General features: G+C 43.6%; 1 protein-coding gene across 7 annotated transcripts in view; it reads right to left on the minus strand.

Annotated features, from left to right (window-relative positions):
* Positions 1-498, minus strand: part of LOC105030661 (sodium/potassium/calcium exchanger 2) — a 184991-nt gene extending 184493 nt beyond the window's left edge. For 5 of the 7 annotated variants that reach the window (XM_029117898.2, XM_029117901.2, XM_029117899.2 and 2 more), the window contains exon 1: positions 146-294. The gene's annotated coding sequence lies outside the window, so the exon portion shown is untranslated. The other 2 variants (XM_029117896.2, XM_029117897.2) reach the window with 2 other exon arrangements.
* Positions 499-21987: the final 21489 nt, after the last annotated feature.

Genomic DNA, 21987 nt, shown 5'->3' on the forward strand with positions numbered 1-21987 from the left:
CGCCTGTTCTTCAATACAATCGCCCTGCCGGTTAACCTTTAAACAATAACATTCCAAAGCTGCGTGACAAATTATGCCATTTAGTTATCATAATCTATTTAAAATACGCGTAAAATTGACAAACGTGTGAGTTTCTATGTCTTACCGTATATAGAGGCAAATAGAACGTCAAGGGTAGAGCGCCAGGTCAAAATTTAGTATCCTCTCGTGTCCTCTTGCTCTCATTGAGCAAAATTATGTTAGCCTACTACTCTATCCGGCGATTGAGGAGGAGCTCTGACAAACTGGTTTCAAACTGCACTCACCTCAGCATTATCCCCCATCGAAAAGAGATTCCTTTTGGTCGAAAATACCATGCAAATCAAAAAAGAAATTACCTATGGTTGTTTCGGTCTAATCACGTGAATACTAACCCATCAGAGGACAAACCATTTCCCTGGATGTCTGGTACAGTGGAAGCTGTCAGAATGATGCTATATAACACGAATAGACCAGACTTGGATGGAGTTGTGGTTTGCCCACAGAAACGGCAATGTCACCTTTTCAACTACACAGATTGAGCTGACATAGTGTAAATGGATATGTTTGGGCACGTTTGAAATAACGTTCCATTATGCCTGCAACGACCTTCGATATTTGAAGGTCATTGCAGGGGAGACGCCCAGTGAAGCTAAACCAGGGCTGTATTTACCAAGCAGATCTGTTTGCAAATCATAATGAATAAGCACCCTTATTCAAATGCTTTGTGACTACAACCCCAGATGGTATTGGATTTGTCATCTTTGAGTTAGTATTTTGAAATTATATTTATTAATATAGTATACAGTTAAGCACCAAAAAAGAATGCAGTTGTGACTTCAAGGTCAAACCTTCAAACATGCTTTATGAAACCAGTGGGATTTGGTGTTGAAGGATTTGTCTGCTTCTCAGCTCTCTGTTGATAATACGTTCATCACTGCAAACCTGCTTCCAGTGTTTACTATCTATTCCTTTTATATCAAAAGCTCCACCAGGGCTTAGCGTTAGCAAACATCCAAAAAAGCCATGTTGTGCATAAAAACAGCAATCTCTGCATAGCCTGAAAAAGTGTGTGTGACACTAATGCCCTCCTGGTAGATGATTAATTACAATTCACTGACCTCATTGATTGCCCTTCTTTCCCTGCCTGCAATTAACACAAAATCAGCAAAGACAGTAACTGCATTCCTGTTATCAATATCCACTTACCATTGAAAAACAGATGCATGCATGAACAATTCACACAGATCTACCCAATTGTGTCAAGTTTAGAAATACAAATTGAGAAAGTCAACTTGAAAGTCAAAGCCTTAAACTGCTCTCTACATATCCAATCAGCATAATGCACCCCCATAATTGATTATTATTCAATATGTTTTAATGACCTCACATAACATTTAAGATTTAGCAAGAAAGATGCATGTTTTGGGTAATAAGCTGTTTTTCAAACCCAGGTCAAACATGGGAGAAACCGTTGTTTTGATTATTAGACAGAGAGGAAATGTATTTTTGTCTTAAGGAACAACACAGGTTTTTGAAGTTGCAGGAAGAGCTGCCCATAACTTGTCCATGAGCTGTCTTTGACCAATTCATGTTCTCTATACTTTCATGAAGAAAATATATAATTCAGTCAAATTTGTTATGAAGCTAATTTCTATGAAAAAGAACGATTATACACATTCATACAAATGGGTAAAAAAAAGGAAAAATTTGAATAAATGAGTGAACATAAATCCCAATGCTTCCATACATAAATCCAAATGCTTCCATAATCCCATACAATTAAGCAATTAACATTGTATCATCCTCTGTGGCCTCTTAGATTTGGTAGACATATGGAGTCCAGGGGCCGTATTTACAAAACATCTTGAGGCTAAAAGTAGCTCCTAAATTGCTGATTTAGGAGTAACTCTTAAAAAATATGGGTATGTTAGTTCTAACTTTAGGTCTCCTTAATTTTTGGCCTAAAACCATTTCACAAACTATTTTTGTGCTAAAACCAGCTCCTAAATCTGTGAAAAGTTAAGAGGAGTCCTAAGTCACTAAGACCAAATCACAAACAATCCTAAAAGGGCTGCTGCCGGCAATCTGCCTCGTTATCAGGTCGACGTTTTAGAAACATTTAATGATCCTGAGCTTTTAAAGAGCTATTGCCTTAACCGCGAGGGTATTATGATCATATTAGAGATAGTCATTGATGTTGTCACTTCAAAAAACAGCAACAACCCAATAACACCGGAGATCAAGGTTGTGACAACTCTACGCTACTTGGCTACAGGGAAAATGCAGCTATCCAGCTGAACTACGTAGCCTGTATCTGAGTCTTCTGTCAGTAAAAAATCACATCAAACAATAAATGCCTTCTCCAGACCCCATATCGTCCAACAAAACATTTGGCTTCCTCATTCGCCAATTACAAAGAAACAAAGCTTCATGGCCATTAGCTGGACCCAACGGAGTAGGTTTGTATTGTTTATTGGGGGGGACAGGGTCAATGGATCCCAGGATTTTCACTCTTTTCCAGGGGTGTTAACATTGACCTGTCTGTAATATTGGGGGGGTCATAACCTCCTGTCCCCCTCTAATTCAACAAGCCTGGCTGGACCATCCAGTGTAGTTGGTGCTGAAGATGGGACACATTGTTGCACAAATTATTGCACCATCATAAGATGAATGGGGAATTTCTTTATGAGCTGCCAGACATGTAAGAGGCTGACAATTAGCTGAACATATCTTGACTAGTAAATTTGTCATTCTTGGTTTCATGTTAAGTCAGTGACACTTACATTTTTATTTTAACATTGCATTGCATTGCATCATCTTCCGCTTATCCGGGGCCGGGTCGCGGGGGCAGCAGTCTAAGCAGGGATGCCCAGACTTCCCTCTCCCCAGACACTTCCTCCAGCTCTTCCGGGGGGACACCGAGGCGTTCCCAGGCCAGCCGGGAGACATAGTCCCTCCAGCGTGTCCTAGGTCTTCCCCGGGGTCTCTTCCCGGTGGGACGGGACCGGAACACCTTCCCAGGAAGGCGTTCCGGAGGCATCCGAAACAGATGCCCAAGCCACCTCAGCTGACCCCTCTCGATGTGGAGGAGCAGCGGCTCTACTCTGAGCTCCTCCCGGGTGGCCGAGCTTCTCACCCTATCTCTAAGGGATCGCCCAGCCACCCTGCGGAGAAAGCTCATTTCGGCCGCCTGTATCCGGGATCTTGTCCTTTCGGTCATGACCCAAAGCTCATGACCATAGGTGAGAGTAGGAACGTAGATTGACCGGTAAATCGAGAGCTTCACCTTGCGGCTCAGCTCTTTCTTCACCACGACAGACCGATACATCGACCGCATTACTGCAGAAGCTGCACCGATCCGTCTGTCAATCTCCCGTTCCATCCTTCCCTCACTCGTGAACAGGACCCCTAGATACTTAAACTCCTCCACTTGAGGCAGGCACTCTCCACCAACCTGAAGTGGGCAAGCCACCCTTTTCCGACTGAGGACCATGGCCTCGGATTTGGAGGTACTGATTTTCATCCCCACCGCTTCACACTCGGCTGCAAACCGTCCAAGTGCATGCTGAAGGTCCTGGCTTGAAGGGGCCAACACGACAACATCATCCGCAAAGAGCAGAGACGAAATCGTGTGGTCCCCAAACCTGACACCCTCCGGCCCCTGGCTGCGCCTAGAAATTCTGTCCATAAAAATTACGAACAGAACCGGTGACAAAGGGCAGCCCTGCCGGAGTCCAACATGCACAGGGAACAAGTCTGACTTACTGCCGGCAATGCGGACCAAGCTCCTGCTTCGGTCGTACAGGGACCTGACAGCCCTTAGCAAAGGACCCAGGACCCCATATTCCCGAAGCACTCTCCACAGGATGCCGCGAGGGACACAGTCGAATGCCTTCTCCAAATCCACAAAACACATGTGGACTGGTTGGGCAAACTCCCATGAACCCTCCATCACCCTGTAGAGGGTATAGAGCTGGTCCAGTGTTCCACGGCCTGGACGAAAACCACACTGTTCCTCCTGAATCCGAGGTTCTACTATCGGCCGTATTCTCCTCTCCAGAACCCTGGCATAGACTTTCCCGGGGAGGCTGAGAAGTGTGATCCCCCTATAGTTGGAACACACCCTCCGGTCCCCCTTCTTATAAAGAGGGACCACCACCCCGGTCTGCCATCCCAGAGGCACTGTCCCCGACTGCCACGCGATGTTGCACAGGCGTGTCAGCCAAGACAGCCCCACAACATCCAGAGACTTGAGGTACTCAGGGCGGATCTCATCCACCCCCGGTGCCTTGCCACCGAGGAGTTTCTTAACCACCTCGGTGACTTCAGCCCGGGTGATGGACGAGTCCACCTCTGAGCCTTCATCCTCTGCTTCCTCAATGGAAGACGTGACGGCGGGATTGAGGAGATCCTCGAAGTACTCCTTCCACCGCCCGACGACATCCCCAGTTGAGGTCAACAGCTGCCCACCTCTACTGTAAACAGCGTTGGTAGGGCACTGTTTCCCTCTCCTGAGGCGCCGGATGGTTTGCCAGAATCTCTTCGAGGTTATTTTAACATATTTATTTAAATATGGCCTCTCCGGGAGCCATCACCTTATTGTGGTGGAGAGGTTTGTGTGTTCCTATCAAACTGAGGGCAGTGTTGTCTGGGCCTTAGTGCTCCTGGTATGGTTTCCCATGGCAAAGTGGTCTCAGGAGAGGAGCCAGACTAAGAATGGTTAAAAAAAAACCTATGCACAAACGAGAGAAAGAATTACCCTGCTGGAGGAAGCCCGGGGCCCCCGTCTGGAGCCAGGCCCAGAGGGAGGGTTCGCCGGCGAGCGCCTGATGCCCAGGTTTGCCACGGAGCCGGGTCAGGCATAGCCCGAAAAAGCAACATGGTACCCCCCTCTCCATCCTATGGGCCCACCACTCATGGGAGAAACCGCTGGGGTCGGGTGCGCTGCCATATGTATGGCAGTGAAGGCCAGGGGCCTCGACGGACCAGACCCGGGCAGCAGGGGCTGGCACTGGGACGAGGAACGTCACCTCTCTGTGGGGGAAGGTTCTGGAAGCGTGATAGGGAGGAACGGCCTCCCTGATCTGAACTCAAGTGGTCGTTTGTTGTTACAGTTCTGTGCTAGTCATTATCTATAACGAACGCCATGTTCGAACATAAGTGTATGTGGTACCAGAGCACCCTAGGCCGAAGGTTGATGATTGATCGATGTGATTGTGTCATCGGATCTGAGCAGCTGTTGACCTCAACTAGGGATGTCGTCAGGCGATGGAAGGAGTACTTCAAGGATCTCCTCAATCCCGCCGTCACGTCTTCCATTGAGGAAGCAGAGGATGAGGGCTCAAAGGTGGACTCGTCCATCACCCGGGCTGAAGTCACAGAGGTAGGCACCGGGGGTGGATGAGATCCGCCCTGAGTACCTCAAGTCTCTGGATGTTGTGGGGCTGTCTTGGTTGACACGCCTGTGCAACATCGCGTGGCGGTCGGGGACAGTGCCTCTGGGATGGCAGACTGGGGTGGTGGTCCCTCTTTTTAAGAAAGGGGACTGGAGGGTGTGTTCCAACTACAGGGGGATCACACTTCTCAGCCTCCCCGGGAATGTCTATGCCAGGGAGTAGTTAGTGTAGGGTATATTGTGTCAGAATGGTGATTTATGGGCGGGACTTCCATATTGATGTGACGGGGGGGGGACGTCCGGTTTGTAGGGTGGGACTTCCTGTATGACGTATGTTAGGGTGGGACTTCCTGTATGACGTATGTTAGGGTGGGACTTCCGGTATGACGTATGTTAAGGTGGGACTTCAGGAGTGACGTATGCATGTCCGGTGACTTTGTGATTTATGATTACATTGATGTGTCAGTGTTTGATGTTTTACAACGCCTGATGAGCAAACCAGACTAGTGTTATAACAGGTGGGTTATGTTTGATGATGAACAAATGGGGCTTAGGGTTCCGGAATGTTAATTAACAAATGGGGCTTAGGGTTCCGGAATGTTAAATTCCCAGGCAAGAGTTATCACAAAATGGACAAACAACTAGCACCAAAAATTTTAAAGATCATCAAAGCAACAATGGGTATGATTCTGGAAAACGTTGTTGGGGCTATTCTACACAAAGCATGCATCGGATGCGAAGTGGATCACCCAAGCCATTCATGTCTCGAACCGCCTGAGAATTTTTTTGTCATTATGATGACATTGTGGTGACAGTTTTAACACCGCGACTGAAACATGTGTTGGTCAAGGCTTTGAACGCATCTGGTTTTCACACACCGATGACTGATGTTCACAAGGCCGCTGAGAACTTTCTGCACGAGCTCAAGTTGGAGCCGAACATCACACAGAGACTGAGTGAGAACAGGGATGAGTACATGGACAAATTTAATGAGGATGTTGTATGCGACGCAGCGGGGTCATGGTGTGATGAAAGCAAAGAGTCTGTTGTCTAAGTCCAGGGTACCTTCAGTTCTCATGTTAACATGTATATAAACAAAGACTATGAGAAATCTGAATGTTTGTGTAACTTTTCTGAATATATTGGTTGTGTAATTTCGAAAACTCAAATAAAACATTGTTAAACATGTATTAATTCTCATTATTGCTCGAACACTCTACGATGTCTGAACAGGTTATGAAAAGTATTTACTATGACCCGGCAAACCCTGGTGCTTATGTGGGTAGAGAGGGTTTGAAAAGAGCATACTTGGAAAAAACCGGGGAGATCCTCAAAAATGGTGAGGCCGATGACTGGCCGCTCGCCCAGGATACATACACGCTACACAGGCCTGTAGCTATACATTTTAAAAGAAATAGAGTTATTGTTCATGATATAAATTCACAATTTCAGCTGGATTTGGTTGACATGAGTGCTTACAGTGTGGAAAACGATAACATGAAATTTATGTTAACATGCATAGATGTATTAAGCAAATACGCATGGATTCGCGTGCAGAGAAATAAAAGCGCTATAGAGGTAAAGCGAGCATTTGAAGACATATTAAAAGAAGGAAGAACACCACAAAAACAAGGGGTACCCAACAAGGGGTACCCAACAAGAGTGTGTATGAAGACATTTAGTTTACCGGCTGGGGGTCGTGTTTGTAACCAGGAAAACCTATTTTTAGGACCTCTGCCAAAATGTATTGTAATCGGATTGGTGGACAATGACAGTTTTACCGGAAGTTACACAAAGAATCCATTTAATTTCAAACATTATCATTTGGAGTTTATGGCTATGTATGTAGATGGTCAGCAATTTCCTAGCAAACCATTCCAACCAAATTACACAACAGGGTCAGCAGTGCGTGAATTTTACCAATTGGCCTTAGCTTCAGGAAAACACCTAAAGGACCAAGCCTTGGCTATTGACAGGTCGGACTTCTTACACGGCTATGCTCTTTATGCATTCAACTGCGCGCCAGATGAGGAATGTGGTCAGCACATATCCTTGATCAAGTCAGGGAATGTACGACTTGAGATGAGGTTCAGACAACCACTACCCCACGCAATTAATTTAGTTGTTTATTCAATCTTTGACTCCATTATCGAAGTGTCAAACCAGCGACAAGTCATGGTTGACTACTATTAGGAGAACTGTGTGGAAATGAATACCGCAGAGTTGACCAGTGTGGTGAACCAATTTTCATCTAGGACCCATTTCTATGGTGTGCTGGCAAGTGACCAACTACCTAGGGTGCCTGTCCGAGATGTTGCATCAATGATGATTGTTAATACACACCCAAGCAATCAACCTGGGGAGCACTGGCTGGCTATTTACATAACGGATGATGGCATTGGAAGGTTTTATGACAGTTTTGGAAACCCCCCGGATTTTACATATTTTCCCAAGTCAATCAAGGCCTTTCTGAAAACCTGTGAGAATGTGGAATACAGCTCAAAACAAGTACAGGACCTGGTTTCAACCATGTGTGGACAGCATTGTTTGTTCTTTCTCTTTCTAATGACAAAAGGTCTGAGTTATAAAGATTTTGTCTTTTTATGCTGATGATTTACGAGAAAATGATGCCTTAGTCTCAAAGTTTGTAGCTAAGATGTACCAGAGTAAGCGTGATAAGCAAATGTTTAATTGCATACAACATGCTCAATCTTGTGAAACGTTTAATTTGTGCCATGGTTGTTGAAGAAATAGAAAAGCCAATCACGTGTATGTCAACTTTATTATTCAAAAATAAAAACATATGTAAAACCACATCAATGTTTACATATTATTTTTCATACAACATTTATTCAAGATAAAACAAACATACAATGTATCACAAATAAAATAAAAACACATTAAAATGGAAGCCATTTTGCGGGGTCCGTGGTATGAGGTTCAAAGAAAGCTTTGGTTGTTTGAAAACCAGTTGCTGGTGGTGTGGCTAAATCATCCATTGTGTCACCAGACTTTTGTTTATACAAATTGATTTTACGTCTTACATCTGCATTTGGAATAGTTGTAAAAGGCATGTTGAGACATGCCATGGACTCTAAAAACACAACCCACCCCAACGGTCTTCTATCGTCAGCAATTTTATTGGTTGCTGTCACACTTTTAACAAGATCCAATAGGTGCGAGCCCTTGATTATCTCACCTTTGAAAACAAATTCACCATTTGGATTCCATGAAGTCAATTCTTTAGACCTGTGCATTCTATTAAGAATATATTCAACATTCTTTCTACGCCTCGCAGGCACATTATCCAAAATTTAATCAACAAGGTCAACATTTCGGTCAACAGTTTGCTTATTCTCAGTCACGTTTACTACATCAGACCCTGTCTCAGACCCGGTTAGACTTAAAGTCAGTGTGTTTGTATCAAGCTCACCCTGGCGCACAACAGTCAAAAATCTTTGTAAAATGGCCGAGTATCTTTTAGCTTTCTCATGTAAATCCATATCAGGCTTCAACAGTATATTGCGAATCGATGAGTCCAAATCATTTTCAACAGACTGTCTTACATCGGTGATAGTCGTTTTGGATTCTCGCAGTTTTTCTAACTGATGTTGTGGCACCAGAAACATTTTCTGAGCATGCTCCATGTTGTTTAACCCTGTCTCGATGCAAATAGACTGGTTAAGAATGGAACTGCAACACTTAGTAATGGCAATAGAAAACCTCCAGATTGGTTGATGGTTTTTCTTTTCCGTCCAACTGAAGTGTTCTTTGTAGACATGTATATCATTTTGGCTTTTTGTCTCTTTACTTTTCGGAGCTGCGTCTCGGTTAAGGGTATATTACTATATATTACTTATATTACGCCTTAGATTAAGCGCTATTTCACAGAGTGATAGAATGAGGTCGGTGGATGCTGATTCTAAAATAACTTTTCGTTGACTTGCCGGTGCCTTAAATATCATTTTCAAAAGTGGTAAATTTCTACGAATGCGTTTAGACATGATCAAACTTTCTTAGGAACGTACACGACAAGCCAATCCCCAGAAAATAACCCTATTCTCAGATGGTAGTCTTCTGGTGTTGTAGCTTTAAAGTCAATAAGTAAATAACCAAAAGGCGGATGTGTTGCATCTTTAAAACTCTCCATGAAGAATCGAGAAAGACCGGGGTATATCTGTCTGCCTAAAATACTAATCTGCTGATTGTCGCGGGGGTTTTTAAACAAGATGAGGTAGTTTGTGTTCAAGTTAATAGTTCTACTAGATTTGCCTTTAACAAACATGTTTTGGACGAGGTAAATTGCACTCAGGTTACGGTGGTGTGAATATTGTGTGAAAACTCGCTCCATCTCCAAACTCTGATGCACTTTTCATTAAATCGTCAATAATTAAAAGGTTGTTTTTCTGAATCGGTAGCAGATTGTTGGTAGACCTTCTATGAAATGTATCTCCCTTACTTTCAACAGTTCGTCATACAGCGGTTGCCAACATGAATAAACCCAGACGATATTTTGAATTTCTTTGGAGAGTTACTGGGGCCACTAATGACACAGCTGAATCCATCCTAGACTGTGGTTTAGTCCCCATAAGGCCTTGTGCTGTAATCAGGGAGCAGTACACGCTTGTTGTACACAACTCTGAAACGCTTAGACACTACTCGGTTTTTCAACGTGAATGTTCTTTTATCTCTAGCAATTGTGTCTGTATTAGCAAGGACATGATCATCATCACTGCCCTCACCCCGTACAAAGTTGTCAACCAGTCGTGTCAGCGTCTCCAAATTAACAATGGTTGTGTTGTAGCTGTTGAGCGTAATGCCTTTTGCTTTGAGACAGGTCAGACCTTTAACGGTTTTGTAACCATATGTCTTTGGCCCACCACTAACAAATTGAGCTATGCTGTCACCATCCGGTAACTCATCGGTCAAGTCACCCAAGAACGGCCGCGTGTGACAAAGATCACGGAATCAGTGTCTGTGTAGAATACACGTCTATCCAACTTCTCCAAGAGTGAATACAACTCGAGTCTAGCATAAGCGGTTGTGAACGCGGCAATAAAAATGTTGCCGTTACGTGGTTTGATTGGTGTCTGTTTTGTGTAACGCCACTGTACCATCGCAACAGTGTCTGAGATGAACGAGAAATAACCAACATCTATTTCACTGGAAAAAAGGTAGTGGCTAAACTCCTCCGGATCTGTAATTAACATTGTGTTCATAAGGTTAGTCCGCTCACCCATCTTACCCCAAAGTAGGGCTGGGCGATTTTGCCTAAAAAGAAAAAAAGAAAAATTCGAGTTTCGATTCGATTTCCGATTTTTTTTTCAATGCACTTAAATGACTGCAGACATCAGATATAGTGTCAAAAGTGCAACTTTATTGCTATGATTGTCCTCAAGAGTTAAAATGCGTAGAATCCCAAAACAAAAAGTAAATGAGGCTCTGTCATTCAACAATTTCAAGCTTTAACCCAGGTTTAAGCAAAAGTGCAACAACTTCACAGTAGCTTAAATTTTCTGTTCAAGAAATTTTGTAACATATAATATTACAATTAAAAAAATAAACTCTTCTCAGTATAGTGTGAACTGTGAATATAAAAAATTAAATATGCCTGTGGCAGACATATAGCCTGCTCAAAGAGTGAACAAATGTAAACTTTTATCTATAACAAAACACGTGCTTGTTAGATCTCTGAAACATTGTGCATGCTCATTCTAAGCATTTTTTGCAAGAAAGATGAGCCTGTCCACAACCTCTGGCTTAAGACAGGCCCGGTTGCAGGTAACTATTCCCCCACCCACACTAAATACCCTCTCTGAGGGGGCACTAGTGGCTGGAATAGAAAGATATTTTTTAGCCAGTAAGCTTAGCCTTGGAAAGTTGGGCTGATGCAGCTTCCACCATTCAAGAGGATCTGTGTCTGGCTCTATGTCTGGAATAAGGAAATACGTTGCAAGCTCAGTCTCAATTTTTCTCAGATTGTGGGTGTGGAGTGGTGGATGGTGCACTGTTTTTAAAGAAGGCACCCAGAGTCATTTTCTTTTTTGGTGGGGTGTTCTCTTGAACAGCTGAGGGACCAGCTTCCTCTGTGGTAGAGTTGCAGAGAGCAGAGATCTCAGACACCGCTCTTTTTTTGACAACTTCCAGTTTGCTAGCATCAATGTAGGTTGTACGGAACCTCGGGTCTAAAAGTGTGGCCATGTCCAAAAGTTCCTCTTTCTCCAAATCACAGTATTTACTTTCGAGGTAACGCATGATGTTAGCTTTGATTGTTTTTGTTAGCTCCAAATCTTCCTCCTCCGGCAGGAGGAGACTTGTTTTAAACAAATGCAGCACTGGATTGATGCATGACACACTGACATATGATTCCCCTGACAGTGCATCAGTGAAGTCCTGGAGAGGTTTCACTGCTTTGTTGGTGGCTTCTAATACTTCCAAATCTTGCCATGTGGGAACAAGATGACGCGTTTTCTTGTCCGCACCCAGGACACGAGTTATTGCCTTCTCTTGCTCGAGAAAGCGCTCAATCATCTTTTGACGAGACCCCCAACGTGTTGGGGATTCTGAGATCAAAAGATGCTGGGGAAGTCCAAGCTCAGCCTGCAACTCTGTCATGTCTCGTCTTTTTTTCCAGCTGTAGGAGAAGGCTGATACAGCTTTTTTGCAGACCCCTATGGCCCGATCGATCCTTGGATCCTTTACACCATTCTCTGTAATAAATGTGAAAAGATATTTAGTATATTTTTTGTCACTCCAAACTATATATTTGATTACGCGAGTTTTCAAAATTGTTTTGTACTTTTATCACAATTTTAATAGCTGTAACACAGTTTAATACATAATGTATAATGAATGCAGATTAACCCTTGTGTGTTCATGTTTTTGTTACACAGCCAGTGTTCGTGGGTCTGGTGGACCCGTCACATTTTTGGGTTTTTAATTCAAAACAATCAAAAATGTTATGTTAAGATACTCAACAGATGTTTACTTCATCCCAATTACAAGCAATATAAACAGCATATATGGTTAACATTTTCTCTTTACCTTTGTTAGATCACATTTAAGAATTGCAACCTTGTGAGGGAATGGCAGGAGTAGAAACACAAAAGTCACTCTTGCACTCTTTCACACTTACACACAATCTCTCTCTCACACGCACACACACACAGACACACACTCATGCTCACACCCACAACACACACACACACACACCCCCACACACCCACACCACACACACACACAAAACACACACACACACACACATATATATTCCTCACAGAAAATAAGCCAAGGCCAATAAGTCTCAGTTTGACAAAATAATTAAATGTATTATTTTTCTTTTGATAAAAAATGAAAACGGGTCCGACAGACCCGAACACCATACAAGGGTTAAGGAAAAGTCAGGTTTATTTATGTAACCCAGTCTATGTGTGTAAACCAGTTGAAATATATACCATGTTCTGGCTATTAAATTATGAGCAAACAGTACTTTACAATGTGCAAATATGTGCACCTATTTATTTTTACACCAACTCTTACCTATAGCGTTGTGGAGTCTGTGGCCAAAACACTGCAAGCTGGGCCAGTTGTTGTCTTTAAGGGCTTTTATGATGTTGGTGCCACTATCAGTTGTCATGCAGACGAGTCAATCAATCAATCAATCAAAATATATTTATAAAGCGCTTTTTACAACAGCAGTTGTCACAAAGTGCTTTACAGAGACACCCGGCCTTAAACCCCAAGGAGCAAACAACAGTAGTGTTGAATTTCAGTGGCTAGGAAAAACTCCCTAAGAAGGTCGAATTTTAGGAAGAAACCTAGAGAGGACCCAGGCTCAGAGGGGTGACCAGTCCTCTTCTGGCTGTGCCGGGTGAGATATTAAGAGTCCAATTGGAATAATAAATAAATTTCTCTTGGCTAAATCCAGAGTATATTTGATTTTAGACTAGGTCAGAAGTATGACCAGGTGGACAAGGACAGGAACAGCAACGGTCCCCCCAAACCAGGTAATCCGCAGGTGTGGACCAGGACCTCATCTCCTTCTAAAATTTAAAATTGGAGGAAACTGAGAAAAGTTAGTAGTACATCCCTCATGTCCCCCAGCACAATAATATAGCAGCGTAACACCTTGGAAACTGAGACGTTCCTCCGAAAGTCCCCAGGAGCTGAGAGCGTCTTTTAAGCCATGGGCAATTATTTCACCAGTGTGGTTGTCGGGGAAATACGCTGTCTGAAGGCAAATGCTGCGCAGAGTCCAACTAGTGTTGATGTAGTGAACCGTCAGACTCAGATATGGCTGCATCGTCCGGCTGGACCAAAGGTCCGTTGTGGCTGAGTAAAACTGCATCTCCTCCAGCTCACTGCAGATCTTTTCCCGAGTTGTATTGTACAGGTGAGGCAGCGCTATAGTGGCGAAATACTTGCGACTGGGGACAAAGTACCTCGCATCTAATATTTTTAGCATGTGATTAAAGCCTCGCTTTTCGACAGAATAAATTGGCAGCATGTCTGTGGCAATATAAAACGTGATCGCCTCTGTAATCGCTTTCCATCGCGTTCCGTTCTTATCATAAGGCACACAGTTTGTAAAGCTCTCAGGAAGTGTAGTTTGCTTTTTAGCAGGTGTGCTAGAGGAGCCGTTTTCGCTACGGAGCCGGCTGCACTTCTCCCATTCTTCGCGATGTTTATTCCTCAGGTGCTGAAAAAGATTTGTTGTACTGCTGCTTCCAGTAGCAACAGCCTTGAAACATATTTTGCAGCAAGGCTTCGTCTGTGTTTTGTCTGCTGCATCAAAACCAAACCAGTTCCAAATTACGGAGTTTCCTGTGCCTTTCTTTGGAAGTAGTTCTCTGCTAGTACTACACGCTGCCATGTTGTTTTGATTGTGTGTTACGCGCTTCTTTTAGTATCTATGGTAACGCACAAGGACGAAACGCGGAAAAGTCCGAAAAAACTATTGTGGCAAAAAACTCGAGTTTGCAAAATAAAAATCGTTTTACACTACAAAATCGATAAATCGATTAAATCGATTTATTGCCCAGCCCTACCCCAAAGACTATTCATTGCCAATTTAGCTAAAGATCGCCTAGCACTGTTTACAACAATGTTTTCCTTGTCAAGCTGCACACCCTCCTTTTCATGATATTCACGGATATACTGGTCTTTAGCCTCATCGTCAACCACAGATGGTGGGAAGCCACTAGCTTCCTGCTTGTGCTTCAGGAATGTTCTCATTTAATCTGCAAAAAGATAATCTGATGTCCTGGTGAAATCCCAGACTTTAAATATTTCCACAATGCGATAACCTTTCTCAACAGCCTTAACCAGCTCAATAGAAACCCAGGTACCGGTTAAAGATCTTTCTGAATCAGTATGTGAACAATCAGTTACCTGGTTTTCAGACTCTGCACATAATCTACACAATGGAAAGAACAGCTTACCGCCAACCCTGTGTGTTAAAACGGGGTGATAAAGGCCTTTCGGTGGACACACTGTAGCCTTAACAATAAGGCGCTCTGGAGCACCAAAGGTCTTCAAGAAAGCCTTGACATCTGCGGATGTGTTTTTAAGCCGGTTCCACTCACACTCCCATATGTATTGAACATGTACGTTGTGTTGTTCTTTCAAAGCCTCTAGCTTTGTCAACCATTGCTGGTGCTTCAACCCATACTGAATCTTTGTCATTGGATTGATGCTTGTTGAACAATGACACTTTGGGTGACCGTGCCAGAAACAACATAGAAATTCATAGACCGTGCTAAAACCATCGCGTTCAGCATATCCATCAACGTAGTAGGCACCGATTTTCACTTCACCCTTGTTCAGGGCGTGCTGTATTGATATATTCTCATCGGAGGCCACATATTCAAGCCACTGGATTGAGCTGTTTGAGAATGTCTTCTGACAACGGTTGTAGTTGTCTGAGGGGACCAATGCAATGGTGTCCTTGGTGAGGAATCTGTTGCAAAAGACTTTCATGCAAGCCGAAGCAATCGTAATTGACCGGAATGGGTCAACACCACCACACTCCAGGAACTTGAGTCTGTAGCGCATACAACCCTCTTTCAAGATGACCACATCATTCACGCAGTAAGCCTTTATTTCATCCTGCATGACAAAGGGGTCTGCGGAAACAGTTGCATACCATTGCAAAATCTCATCTTTTTCTTTAGCCATCATGGTATTCACACCATAGTAATGTGGTTCCGGATGGGGGCCAACATAGTTCTCATTCTCCTTGATGTTAAATTTGTAAGGAAAGTAGCCTTTTTTCAAATCCTTAAAACCCATAGCACGTGGCAAGGCTGACAGCTTCATAGGTAGAAAGCAATGACTATCAATGTATCTCTGATTGAATGTGCTGTCTGTAAAAATCATGAGCTTGCTACCATTAGCAATAAGTGTCGTGCCAATACCATTGTTAGCAAGGTACTGCATCAAGATGTAACCATCGAAACCTTTAGAGTTGTGTGCTTTAAATGTGTAGTCATTATATTTCGGTTGCCTAAACTTTTGAAAAAAAGCAGGGACACAACCATCTCCGGCTGAACACCACGTCTTGTTATCAAAGCTTATTGCACACACAAAATTTGCAGTGTGTACACCATTCAATAGTCTCAAAATCATAAAATATGTAGCGCTCACTGGGGTCCTCGGGCTTGGCTGGTTTTATAAAACACTGATGATTCATTTCAACCGCCAGATCCACGTTACAATTGGGGCACATGTTAGCAATGCACCTGTGTGCTTTATAGTTGGCAATACTGACATTGTAATAGTGACCACAGTCGACACAGTATTTCTTCTGGTCAGACCAGCTAACCCAACGACCCGCACCTTTGTAGTGCTTCAAGCGTTTATGCTGGCTATAACAAAAATCAGAATAACATATCCGTTTACAGTCAGGGCACTGCTTTGTGTTACGGGGTTGGGTATGACAATCTTCATGAAGACAGACACTACAGCTATGTTTACAACCATGATCACCACGTGTGTTGAAACCGGTATAGCACCAGTCACAAACATAAGACACACCCAGAAAACCCTTCAGATTTGTGATACCGTAGAAATGGTTATCATGTAAGTACATAAAGATAGTTCTAGGGTGGATGTCCTCGCTGTTTTGAAACTTGGTAAAGTGACCATCCCTTGTTCGATGAAAGACAACAATTTTACACCCTGTCATTTCTTCAAACCTAACGATATCTGTGAATGACACACATTCATCTAACGCTAAACCAGCCCACTTATGTAGCTCACGACCACTAACCAGAGCCTCAGGATATGTGTACTGCGGGTTCAACATACCCATCAAACAAATGGAAAAACATGCAGAATCATTATTCACAGCCACATATAAATGTCTTCTTTTTTTATTGATAATCTGATCTATCAACAATGTTTGAGCTTTACGTCGCGGGGCACCACCCTCACGGTTTTTGACAATTTGTACCACCAGTTCTAGTGATTCATCAATCATAATCTCGGCATTACTCTGCATAACACTTTCAAGTAAATTACCAAACGTGCATTCATTATATTCATCCGCTCTCATGGTGACATGTATGGGGTCTATCAGAGATTCACCAATCAACTCAATCTGCAGACGATCACCAGGCCCGTGTAGAAAAGTCTGAGGCTCTAACAATCAAAGTATCCAAGCCTGCCATAATACTTGCGTAGAATGTGCCAAAATCACCAACTTCACCAGTATTTTGTAAATTTATCAACTGTCGTAATTCAACATTGTCAAACGCATTACGCTTTATAACTCTAACATTGCCATCACTGCACTGAGTTTGCATCAGAGAGCTCGAAGGAGTGTCAACTAGATCGTGTGAAAAATGGGGGCTACTAAGCTCGGTTAACAAGCCTTGTATCTGAGGATTATTGTGCGCATCGCTGTGTAACAAAGTAACGGTTGGTTCATTTGTATTTTGGGGTGTGGTCGATTGATTATGTGTAGAGGTTGTTGGCTGTTCCGTGTCTGGTCTGTTGTTAGCATTATCTTTCGTCATTTCTCTGGTTTAACGTGTAAATAACAATCCACTTTTCAGATTTAAATATTCTAACTCAAACATACATTCACATACAGCGCAGTTTTGAAGAGTTGGCTGTATTACCTTCTGCTTTCAAGCCTGAAAGAAAACAAAAATCCCCTCACGCTGTGCAGCCACAAGGAAGGGTGTCCGTAACTGACCCCATTGTGGTAATGTACTTTGTATCATCACCCTGGCTGTCCTCAATCTGTTGGAATATAGAATGTTGTACCAAGGGTCAGTATGCATAGTCATAATTGTTAATAACACTTTAGAACAAGACTAAAAATGTCTGTAAATAATTAAACTTACACAAAGTATCTGCTCAGGTTGTGTAAGATCACAGTCTGACCGCCCAGTCCAACTGACGCAGATGCCGGTCACTTGAACTAAATACAAATAGGATTAACAAGCGTATACAGGTAATTAAAGCTGATTAACAATAATGTCAAAAGTCTACTTACCAAGATTTGGAGGTCCAAACATGTGTTTACCAAACACGGTCGGTGTTCAATTCCGCTCAACCTAAGCCGGAGATTTAAACAGGCAATATGAAAGACAGCTAAAAATGAATGGATTGCGCAATCGTAAAATGTATTTACAAATTCTTAAAAAGTTGCATCACAATTCAAATAAATTACTTCAAATAAAATAACTTGTACTTACAACAGAAACGATATAAACAACAGCTGCCTTTTGTGGATGCTGCGGGGTTTAATTTCGGTCTTCACATCGCAGCCGGGGCGCCTCCACCAAGTCACGCCTCTTAACTTTGTCATTGGTTACATGTCATCGTTCTTCACGTTAGATTCAAATTGTGTTAGAACTATTCATGCTGCAATGATAAAAATTCAGGATAAAACTTAACTATTTAGTTCTGATTATTGTAGCCGTTTGGCAACCAAATATATTGATACACCCTTTCTGGTAGAACCACCGTTCTCGTTAATTTTTGCGGCTCAGCCGTGACATCACGTCATATAATTGTATATATTAAGGATAAACTCATCTGCTTACATATAAACGCTTGCTATTGTCACCATATTGCCATTAATCAGTTCAACATTTAACAAACACAGGACCATAATGCAGCAGTACAAAATCAGATTTCACGAGTTGTTCATTAAGAGAATGCAGCACATCTTCACCCGGAAGTGACAGCATAACCCCATAATAACACAAATACTATAGTATTTTTTTTAACCAACGTTGCCTATTATTAAACATTTCTACCAATGTGTGGAAAACAATCTTGCGTTGATCTCTGTTGTACAATTTCAAAAGACGCCTTTACGAATGTTTTAATTACCTGAAATAACCTATCCTTACCTGTCAACGATTCGCCGTTGTTCATGCACATCAATGTAATCATCAATCACAAAGTCACCGGACATGCATACGTCACTCCTGAAGTCCCACCCTAACATACATCATACTGGAAGTCCCACCCTAACATATGTCATACCGGAAGTCCCACCCTAACATACGTCATACAGGAAGTCCCACCCTAACATACGTCATACAGGAAGTCCCACCCTACAAACCGGATGTCCCGCCCACCTGTCACATCAATATGGAAGTCCCGCCCCCCAGGGCCATAAATCAACATTCTGACACAATATACCCTACACTAACTACTCCAGGGTTCTGGAGAGGAGAATACAGCCGATAGTAGAACCTCGGATTCAGGAGGAACAGTGTGATTTTCGTCCGGGTCGTGGAACACTGGATCAGCTCTATACCCTCTACGGGGTGCTGGAGGATTCATGGGAGTTTGCCCAACCAATCCACATGTGTTTTGTGGATTTGGAGAAGGCATTCGACTGTGTCCCTCACGGCATCGTGTGGAGGGTACTTCGGGAATATGGGGTCCTGGGTCCTTTGCTAAGGGCTGTCAGGTCCCTGTACGCCCGAAGCAGGAGCTTGGTCCGCATTGCCGGCAGTAAGTCAGACTTGTTCCCAGTGCATGTTGGACTCCGGCAGGGCTGCCCTTTGTCGCCGGTTCTGTTTGTAATTTTTATGGACAGAATTTCTAGGCGCAGCCAGGGGCCGGAGGGTGTCAGGTTTGGGGACCACACGATTTCGTCTCTGCTCTTTGCAGATGATGTTGTCGTGTTGGCCCCTTCAAACCAGGACCTTCAGCATGCACTGGGATGGTTTGCAGCCGAGTGTGAAGCGGTGGGGATGAGAATCAGTACCTCCAAATCCGAGGCCATGGTCCTCAGTCGGAAAAGGGTGGCTTGCCCACTTCAGGTTGGTGGAGAGTGCCTGCCTCAAGTGGAGGAGTTTAAGTATCTAGGGGTCTTGCTCACGAGTGAGGGAAGGATGGAACGGGAGATTGACAGACGGATCGGTGCAGCTTCTGCAGTAATGCAGTCAATGTATCGGTCTGTCGTGGTATAGAAAGAGCTGAGCCGCAAGGCGAAGCTCTCGTTTTACCGGTCAATCTACGTTCCTACTCTCACCTATGGTCATGAGCTTTGGGTCATGACCGAAAGGACAAGATCCCGGATACAGGCGGCCAAAATGAGCTTTCTCCGCAGGGTGGCTGGGCGATCCCTTAGAGATAGGGTGAGAAGCTCGGTCACCCGGGAGGAGCTCAGAGTAGAGCCGCTGCTCCTCCACATTGAGAGGGGTCAGCTGAGGTGGCTTGGGCATCTGTTCCGGATGCCTCCTGAACGCCTTCCCGGGAAGGTGTTCCGGGCCCGTCCCACCGGGAGGAGACCCCGGGGAAGACCTAGGACACGCTGGAGGGACTATGTCCCCCGGCTGGCCTGGGAACGCCTCGGTGTCTCCCCGGAAGAGGGAAGTCTGGGCATCTCTGCTTAGACTGCTGCCCCCGCAACCCGGCCCTGGATAAGCGGAAGATGATGGATGGATGAATGTTTCTAACAAATGCACACATACAGTACAATATGTAAAAAAAAAACAATGGCTGTGTATCGGAGTCTGTTGTGTGCATTCTGTCTATACATTTTGTCTACTGTCCCTGCCTTTACTGTCATTCTACAGTATGTTGTTCTTTGTTATCACTGTCTGTTTGGTTCTATTTGTTCATCTCTGATCTCACTCTCTGTGAACTTTGCCTGTCTGTGTAAACGTTGCAGCAAAATGCTTTCTCAAAAACTGCTCTTCACACTGGAAAACACATGAATACAAACATAAACATAGACAATAGGAATGTGTAGAAATAAAGCTGCGAGCAGCGTTTCAGGGGGCAAAGCAGGGCACAGGAAGCATCTCACTGCATGCTCTCACTAGAGAAATGTTTTGCTATTTAAAAATGCCCAATGCCGCTAGTAGTCAGGATGTCCAATCAAAGGAGAGGAAATCAAAACAAAACAAAAAGACCTTGAAACCAGAAAAGGAACCAGGCAATCCTAATTCAGCCAATTAGGAGGGATGAATATTGTTTTCGCTGGCACGTTTCAATCCCTGGTTTTCTATGTTCGCAGACTGTCACTAATCATTACACTATTTAAACAGCAGAATGCAACTTTTACCTCAGCCATTACATTTTTGTTGAAATAACGTGGACAAAATAACATTTATTAACAGAACTAAAGAGTAGTCTTGCACAAAGACTATATAGCTAATAGCTATACATCCCATTTATAAAAAATATCAATGACTCCAATCACTCCATGGCTGGTTCCTTTCTTTGGAAAACAAGAACAGCAAAAAAGGGTCACGTAATATTCTCGCAAATAAATGAAAATCATGGTATTTCGGATATGTATTGTTGTGTGAAGGCTGGAAAGCATTTATGAGATGGAATGTCTGAGAAGGGAATCGACCCAAGGACACAATGTTGAAGAACCAGAATGTTCCCACTACACCACAGAGCCAGCTGGCAGACAACAGTCTCATCGGGTTGTGATCTATAATACCCGAAATAGCACACAGATGCATATTTTGAAAATCCACCAGAAACATTTACAATAATATAATTTTTAAAGACAATGGTCCAGTCGTCCTTTACACCAATTGTCATCCAAACCCATTCAACTGTATCTGAGGAAATGTGGTTTAAGTGTGTTTTTATCAACGGCAAAATCGTGAGAAACATTATGTTAATAGCGCCCCCAAATGGTAATTCTGTATGGGAGTTTTCCTGTCCATTCCTAGCAGACATTTATGTATGTTTCGTTTAGTAGTTGTTTGATGTTCCATTTGGGTTTAATGGACGTCTAAAGTCATAGACCCGCCAAGATCAATTTCATTCGCTGATTTCCATATTCAGCTGAGGTGGCTTGGGCATCTGTTTCGGATGCCTCCGGGACGCCTTCCTGGGAAGGTGTTCCGGTCCCGTCCCACCGGGAAGAGACCCCGGGGAAGACCTAGGACACGCTGGAGGGACTATGTCTCCCGGCTGGCCTGGGAACACCTCGGTGTCCCCCCGGAAGAGCTGGAGGAAGTGTCTGGGGAGAGGGAAGTCTGGGCATCCCTGCTTAGACTGCTGCCCCCGCGACCCGGCCCCGGATTAAGCGGAAGATGATGCGATGCGATGCGATGCGATGCGATTTCCATATT

The sequence above is a fragment of the Esox lucius genome, chromosome 24 (genome assembly GCF_011004845.1).
Source record: "Esox lucius isolate fEsoLuc1 chromosome 24, fEsoLuc1.pri, whole genome shotgun sequence".
NCBI lineage: Eukaryota > Metazoa > Chordata > Actinopteri > Esociformes > Esocidae > Esox > Esox lucius.